We start from the raw sequence: 8900 nt of genomic DNA, 5'->3' as shown, positions 1-8900 counted from the left end.
TTTGGAATGCAGAAGGAAATTTAGCTAATTAAATTTTCTAAAGATGACAAATAACTTTTATGGAATGATAATAGAGTAAAAGCAAGTACCTCATCATGTACTAAAAAGATAGCTAGTACTCAAAGGACATGGAACCTGACTCTACAGCCTGTGTCTAAACTGCCAGTCTAGGTGCTGGCGCCCCAAATGATCCTGTTCTTTTTCTATATTGTCTAAGACACCAGGAATTCAGGGATCATGCCTTCTGTGCTCACTATGTTCTTGGACCAGAAACTGGGATCATATCCATTTAACAATTATTGATACGCCTACCATGGCTAAATGGATATGGTCCCAGTTTCTGTCCTGACTATCTTTATGTGCTCTTGATCATCTACCAATCAATACATGTCTACTTTAAGTTCTAACTTAAACTCTCCCTGTTTGATGAAGCACCACTCTTGGTAGTGTCAGTCTTTTAAATCTTAGCCATTCTGGTGTGTACTGTATATATATAATTTTTTTATATAATAATGTTTTGACATCTTAAAAATATCTTTCTGGCTTGGGGCAGGTTGCCTTTCCAAAAACGAGTCAATTTTTAAAGATAACAAAGGGCTCAGCATGGAGTATGTCTTTGATATATGAATTAACCAATTCAGAGCTGAACTTCCTCTAGCTAGCCTGTGCACCCCAGGGAACAATATCCCTCTGCTCATTCATCTCAGATCAGGTATTAGGCAACTAGAGATCAACCCTACAACCCCAAAACTATTGAGATTATTTAAGCTAGCCAATTCTAAATTGTTCATTCTGCCCTGCCTTGACTTTCCCATAGAAACACCAATAAAGCCCCAAATCCCTTCACTTCTGTCTTCTGCCTTCTGACCGTCCTGTGTCTTTCCCATGTGGTCCTGCATGGCATGCTGTCTCTGACACCCTCCTATATCTAGGACCTGTGGGTATATTAACCTTCATTTTTCCTGAGCTGCTTCTGTTTCTACACTTGTTGTCAAAGCCAATGACTACCTCATAAAAAGAATCAAAGAATGAATATGCAATAGTATCTTATTTTAATAGCATTTCCCTAATGATTAATTATAGTATTTTTTCATGTGTTATTTGCCTCTTGTATATTTTCTTTGGTGAAACATTTGTTCAAACCTTATTTTTATTATCAAGTTATAAGAGTTTTTCAACATACATATTTTCTGCATGTGAGTGTTTTATTGTAAATAAGTTTTACAAGTATTTCCTGCCAGTCTCTAGCTTGGGTTTTCATTTTCTTAACATCTTTTAAACTAAAAATTTAAATTTTGGATGAAGTCTAATTAACTAATTTCTTTCTTTATGATTTATGCATTTTGGGTCTCAAGAAATCATTACCTACCAAATCACCTTGATTTTTGAGGAATATATTTGATATAGAATCCTTATTTAATATTTTTTTTCTTTTTTTCTAGCATTTTTTAATATGTCTGTCTAATGTTTTCTGGCTTCTGATGTTTCTACTGAGAAGTTGACCATTAAATGTAATGCCTTGAATGTAATGTGTCATTTTCCCCTTACTGCTTTCAAGATTTCCTTTTTGTTTTTATCAGTTTCGCTATGGTATACCTAAGTGTTGTCTCCTTTGTGTTTATTCTATTTAGTTTTTACAGTTTCTTGGATCTGTAAATGAACATTGCCCTCCTAGCTTTGAAAATTTTCAGTTGTTATGTTTTCAAAAAATGTTTTTCTGGGGTTGTGGCTCAGTGGTAGAGCACTTGCCTAGCATGTGTGAGGCACCAAGTTTGATACTCAGCACCCCATATAAATAAATAAAAAATAAAGATCCATCAACAAATAAAACATTTTTTAAAAAGTGTTTTTCTGCCTCCTCTGTCTTCTCTTTCTGGGGCTCCAATTACATGCATGCTGGACTATCTGATATTGTAATCACAGGTCTCTGGGATTTTGTTCCACCTTCTTCCTTTTTTCTCTATTCTTATTCTGGGTAATTCTTATTATCTTAAAATTCATTGATTCTCTCTTCTGTCATTTAAAATCTGCTGTTGAGCTCCTCTTGTGAATTTTTAACTTTAGTTACTATGCTTTCCAACTCTAGAATTTTCTCTTGATTCTTTCCTATAGTTTTAGTGTCTCTGTAGAGAGGCCCTATTTGTTCATTCATTAATATCACATTTCCTTTACTTTTTAAAAAATACTTATCATAGCAGATTTGAAGTCTGTCCATTAGATCAATATATGGACCTACTCAGTCAGGTCCTATATATTGTATTTTTTTCTCTTACAATGTGGGTCATTCATCTTCCTACTTCTTTGTATATCTAGTAATTGATGGTAGGAAACTGGTCATTGTAAATAATATAATACAGTGCTCTAGAATCTGTTTTGTTTTTCTGGGGACTGCTATTTTTATTTTAATAGGTAATTAACTTTCCTAGACTGAAGCTTCCAAACCTTTCATGGTCAGCCCTCCCCAACCCATGTCCACAGGTGATGTTTCTGCTTGGTTTTTTTCACCATCTTCCAGCTACAACTAATTAAGTCTGGCCCTCAGGAGGTTTCCTCTGAACCTGTGTAGTATGGAAGTCAGCCAAGGATTTCATCCAAATTTGTTTTCAGATTTGGGGGTTAACTCTCTCTTTGGTTTCCTTGTTTTTAAAGTGCCCCACCTAAATTTCCTAGTGCTTTCCTGTCCTCAGTTCTGTCCTTTGACTTCTCAAACCAGTAAGAATTCTGCTTTCCACTGCTTATCCTATATGGTTTGGGAAATGTAGTGTGTGTGATTAACTAAAAATCTCACCAGGTGCAGTACTATCTTTTCAAGAAAGAGCGCCTTATGGGTTCTTTCTTTTTACAAATAGGCTTTCTGGAGTCTCATATATGTATGTGTACTTTAGTGATCAGCCAGGAATTTGGAATCTTATTTACAAATCATTCTCCATTTCAAGGATACAAATATATTCTATACTTTCCCATAATGTTTTTTTTTTTTTTGCATTTTACATTTAAGTCTTTAGTCAACCTAAAATTATTTTGTGTAGAGTAGGGATCCAATTTGTTTTTTTTTTTTTCATGTGGTAATCAGTTGGCCTTCCTTTATTTAGTGAGCTGCCTGCAATACCATCAATGTCATAAGTGTCCATATATATGTTTCTGGACTTTTGCCCCTCTTCGACTTGTGAGTATGAATGTAAGTCAGATTTCTATTACTGTTACTGTAAAAAAAAAAAACCTGAGATAAATAAACTTAATAAGAGGAAAGGCTTATTTTGGCTCAAAATTTTGAATGTTTTAACCCATGACCAATTGACCCCATCGCTTTGGTCCTGTTGTTGTATCACAGCAGGAGAGTTTGGCATAGAAAGTTGCTTATCTCAAGGCCAGATGAGAAAAGAGAAAGAGGAAAGGGCTGGGATCATAATATCCCTTCAAGGGTCTGTCTGTCCCCAGTGATAAGAAGATCTCCCACTAGGCCCCATTTTTAAAGATTCTTTCCAAGAGCACCATGGGCTAGGGATCAACCACTTTCTAGGAGCACCATGGGCTGGGGATCAACTCCTTAACATATGGGCCTTTGGGGGACAACTGTGTAAATCACAGCAGTGAGTTTATCTCTGTGTTAATTATTACAGCCTTTTAATACTTTTTTGGAGGGTACTGAGGATTAAACTCAGGGCACTCAACCACTAAGTCACATCCCTAGTCCTATTTTGTATTTTATTTTGAGACAGGGTCTCACTGAGTTGCTTAGTGCCTCGCCATTGCTGAGGCTGGCTTTGAATTTATGATCCTCCTGTCTCAGCATCCAGAGCTGCTGGGATTAGAGGTGTGAGCCACCTTGCCCAGCTGTAAACTCTTTGACATTTGGTAGGACAAGTCCATCGTCTTTGATAGCAATATCTTTGCTATTCTTATACTCTCCAACATATATTTAAGAATCAGTTTGTCAAGTTCCTCAAAAAACTCTATTTGGATTTTGTTTGGAATTACATTCCATGCACAGACCAGTTGGCAGAACTGACATTTGAGTCAGTTGAGTCTTCTGACAGTTGAGTCTTCTAATCATTAACATATTTGTTCTCTAAAAACCTAAATTGGTTTTATTTTTTAATAAACTTTAAAATGTTTTCTTATACAATCCTTAAAGGATAAACTATTCAGTAAGCCAACAATTATTGGTGTTTGTTAACCCAAGGAAGCATATGTCTTGTAGGCATCTTGCGATTAGGGAAGTCAGTACAAGGATCAAAAGACTAAGAAGTTTAAGTTGTCCTCTAAGATGTTTTTAGTACACTTGCAATATTTGTGAGAAAAAATATTTAGAGAATAGAGTAACTAATAGTGGACACTTACCCCAGCCTTAAGGTAAATAGGAATAAATATCCAACCAAGAACAAAGACCATAAGTATAGTCTGAAATCAAGAAGACGAACAATTAAATCAGGGACCCATCTAGGTCAAGCTCTTAAATGAGATGCAAGCTCAGTTACTATTAATTTTGAGCCTGATAGATATATCATTACTTGGGACTTACAAATAAAGGTCCAAGAATACACCTTTCAGAAAAAAATAACTTAATTTTCAGGCACATGATCTTTGGCTATGTGGCAGACCACTTTCCTAGCATGCGCAAGGCCCTGGGTTTGGTCTTCAGCCCTGGGGAAAAAAAAGTCAAAAAAACAAAAAACCCACAAAGATTCTTTTAAAAAAATTTACTTTTGGTACTAGGAATCGACCCCAGGTCACTTTACCAATGAGGTATTTCCCCAGCCTTTTAAAATTTTTTTTAAAATTTGAGACAGGGTCTCACGAGTTGCTGTAGGTCTTTCTATGTTGCTGAGACTGGCCTGAACTTGTGAACCTCTGCCTTAGCCTCCCAAGTAGCTGGGATTATAGGGGTAGATCACACGCCAGGTGTCTATAGAAGGCTCTTAATTTGGGGAAGTAAACTGAGTTCATTTCCAAGAATGAGGGTGGCTTATATTTTAATAAATTTAAAATATTGTTAAAAATAAAAAAAACATTAAGGGAAAAGTGAGAGAAACTATGTAAAAATGTCACACAATTGAAATTAAGTAACATATTTGGTTCTGGATTTATTTATAAAGAAGGGATAATGTGAGCTGAGTATATGAAGAAAAGTGATGTTTGAAAATTCTGAGAACTTAATAGTGATGAAGAACAGAATTTTTATGTTTTGACTCTGTAGAAATATTCTTTATTTTTTGTAGAATATAAGTACAAAGATGAGACTAAAAAATGTGGAGCTTTCTGATTAATAAATGAATTAAAATTCATTTATAAATTGGGTGAAATCAAGAAAAAGAATAATATTTCCTACAACAAATATATCCCATTAAATAAATAAATAATCCAATATTTTATGTTTTATGGTTGGAACTGGTATTTCTGTGAGATAACTTAGAAGAGTTAGTAACTACTGAATTCTCAAAGAGCTTGGTTTAACCCATTCTAAATATTATGCAAAGACACATGCATAGATATGTCTATATATACACACACATATGTACATATACACACACACATATAGGTATGTATATGTACATTATATATATGTAGATATATATATTTAAATGTTAATAAGATCTTTTCCCTACCTAATATCCTAACAGTTTTCTGTTCACTATGTTCCTATGGTTGTAGGGTTATAAACATTGTTTCTTCATTTACTAAGAATGAAAACCAACACAATCCTTTTGAAAAATCAAACATGTAGTTCCTTTCCCCCACAACTTCTCAAGAAGTCTTTCATAGTTACCCAAGATTGCAAGCAAATTTTTAAGTTTATGAATTTTATTGGACAACAATAAATGTGGAGATTAGTTTCTGCAAAATGTATTACTTACGTTCCATTCAAAGGCCCCAACAGCGATCCCTGAAGATGCTCCTATTCCAGACAGGCCTATAAAATGGCCACTGCCAATATATGTAACAAAAATAGAAGTACCTATCTGAAAATAAAAAGATAAATACATATCAGAACTAGGTAATTAGTTCTCACAAATACAAACTCCCAATGAATTTCACATTTTTTTCAAAAGGGATTATTCCTTGTACAGAATTCCCATTTATGTTTTTTCTATATCTCCCTTAACCATGAATTAAAAGCCAAGTAAAGAGGGAGAAAATGAGAAAAAGTAGAATAGCCATACTTATGTTGTCACGTTCTCCACTAACGTAATTAAAGCAGAAGTATTTAGAAGTATGGATTTGTTTGAAATAATTTAAAACTGAAAACAATATAACTTTTTGTGAGACTGGTTAAAATACTAAGGTACATGATTGTGAGGAAGTACAATGTAGCATACAGAAGGAGTAAGGTAGTTCTATTAAGTGATAAAATAAGGTAAATAAGCTAGGTGTAGTAACACATGCCTATAATCCCAGCAGCTCAGGAAGCTGAGACAAGAAAATTGCAAGTTCAAAGCCAGCCTCAACAACTTGGTGAAGCCCTAAGCAACTCAGTGAGACCCTGTCTCAAAGTAAAAAAGGCTACAGATGTGGCTCAGTAGTTGAGGGCCCTTGGGTTCAATCCCTGATACAAAAAAAGTAAATTATATATGTATATGGTTTATATTACGTTTATTATATTATAAGTATATGTATATAATTTATATTATAAATTAAATATAAAACATAATTTCTATAATTGTATGTATTTTACATTTGTGCACATATATATTTATGTATGCATGGAAACAAAATGCTTCTGGAGCTAGAATTATGGTTACAGAGATGGAGTGGGGAGAATATTTCAAGTTCCATACTTGGACTGTAATTTTTGTTTTTTTACAACCAACATCTGTTACTTTCAAAATGAAAAAGTCCTAGAGGCATATAAAAGGAACAAAATACCTCCAAAACCAGTCATAATTTCTGAATGGAGTGGAGGCACTCACTCCATTTAAAAACCATAATTTGACTATAATGTCATTGGCATCAGACACATTTAAAACCAAATTATCAAGAAAAGCTAAAACCAACAAAGGCTTTTAGGTAAATGAAACCAAGATGAAAACAGCATTGGAAATATTAACATAAAGTAGCACACAAGGCCAAAAAGGCTTAGAAGTGACCAATAAAAGGCAAGGAAATATAGAAGAGACATGTAACAAGTACTCAAGTAATGGTAATTTTACTTTTAAGTATGTTTACTACATTTACCATTATATGAAACATTATATAATGTGTAAACTGCCTAATAATAGAGGGCATAAATAGTGGAACGCCCATATAATGCAATAGTATGCAACTGCATATACATATTATCTCTCTACATAGATTTATTTTAATCAATCTTGAAAGTTGTTCTTAGTACATGAGTAAATGAAAAGATGGATTATAAAGTAATTATTTATTATTTCAAAAATAATAATAATTGTTATTTATTTATTTATTTATTTATTTATTTATAACAGGGATTGAACACAGGAGTGCTTAACCACTGAGCCACATCCCCAAGTCCTTTTAAAAAAATATTTTATTTAGAGACAGGGTCTAGCTGAGTTTCTTAGGGCCCTGCTAAGTTGCTGAGGCTGGCCTTGAACTGTCAATTCTCCTGCCTCAGCCTCCTGAGTTGCTGGGATTACAGGCGTGCACTACGGTGCCTGGCTCAATAATTATTAGTAATGTCCACTGCCAACTAAGGACCAGGTACAATGTTGTAGGTGTTAAGCATACAATAGTGAGTAAAATAGAAAAAGTCCTATTCCTGCCTTCATGAAGCTAACACTCTTTTGGGAAAAAGAGAAACAATAAACAATATATTGTAGATTTATTTTATAGCATAGGAAACAGTAATAAGTACTATAGAGAAAAAAGAAAGTTGGGAAAGTGGATAAGAATGTTGAATAATAGGGCTTTCAGGGTAAAATGTCCTGAGAAAGGAGCTAAGGAATACCAGAAGAGCTGACAGAGCAAGCTGTGGGGATATCTAGGGAGGGCATCCATGCAGAGGCATTAGCAGATGGAAAGGCACTGCAACAGGATACTGAGAACACTGGCTAGAATTGGCGAAAGTCATCCTAAGAGGGAAGGCCTGAGAGGAAAGGAGGTGTAGGTCATCTGTGGCCTGATGTAGGTGTTCATGGCAATTGGGCTTTCATTCTGAGTGATATGGGAGCCCATGGAAGGTTCTAGGAGAAAGGCATCATTGTCTGATTTAAGTTCTGTTAACAGACTCAACTTTAGCTGGTTCTTTGGAGACTATATATAGAGAAGCAGAGGTAGGGAGCCTAGAGAAGAGGCTGTTACAGTCAATCAGGTGAGAGATGATGGCAGCTAGGAACTGAAGGTAGAGTGGATGAGAACTGGTTGGACTTCAGATATATTTTTTAGATTGAGTCACAGGATTTCTTGATGTATAAGATGTTGGATGTGGGAGAAAAATAAGAGCTTATGATGACTCCAAGTTTGTGAACCCCAGCAGCTAGAGAGATAGAGTTGTTATTAATGAGATGAAGAAGATGGCAGGAGAGGCAGATTTGCAGAGGAAAATCCAGAGTTCCCTTTGTGATATGTTCAGCATGAGATCCCTGCTGAGCCTTTCAAATAAAGGTGTCAAATAGGCATCTATACATCTCCAGTATTGAGTTGAAGGGAGAGATGTGGACTAGGGATAAAAATAAATACACAGAGAAGGAAAGGTAGGGAGTCTAGAGAAGAGGCTGTTATAATTAATCAGGTGAGACATGATGGCAGCTAGGAGCTGAAGGTAGAGTGGATGAGAACTGGTCAGACTTCAGATGAAAAAAGAGTTGGATTCACACTAGGTGGTAGGTATTTAAAGCCAAGAGACTAGATGAAATTGTCAAGTGAGGAGTGTAACTGGAGAGAAGAGGGCAAAGACTAAGGATCTGGAGACCCACAGAAGCTCTGAGGGGATCTAAAAA

Source organism: Spermophilus citellus (assembly GCF_964194105.1).
Source record: "Spermophilus citellus genome assembly, chromosome: 3".
Taxonomy (NCBI): domain Eukaryota; kingdom Metazoa; phylum Chordata; class Mammalia; order Rodentia; family Sciuridae; genus Spermophilus; species Spermophilus citellus.
Note: the sequence above shows the minus strand (reverse complement) of the source record.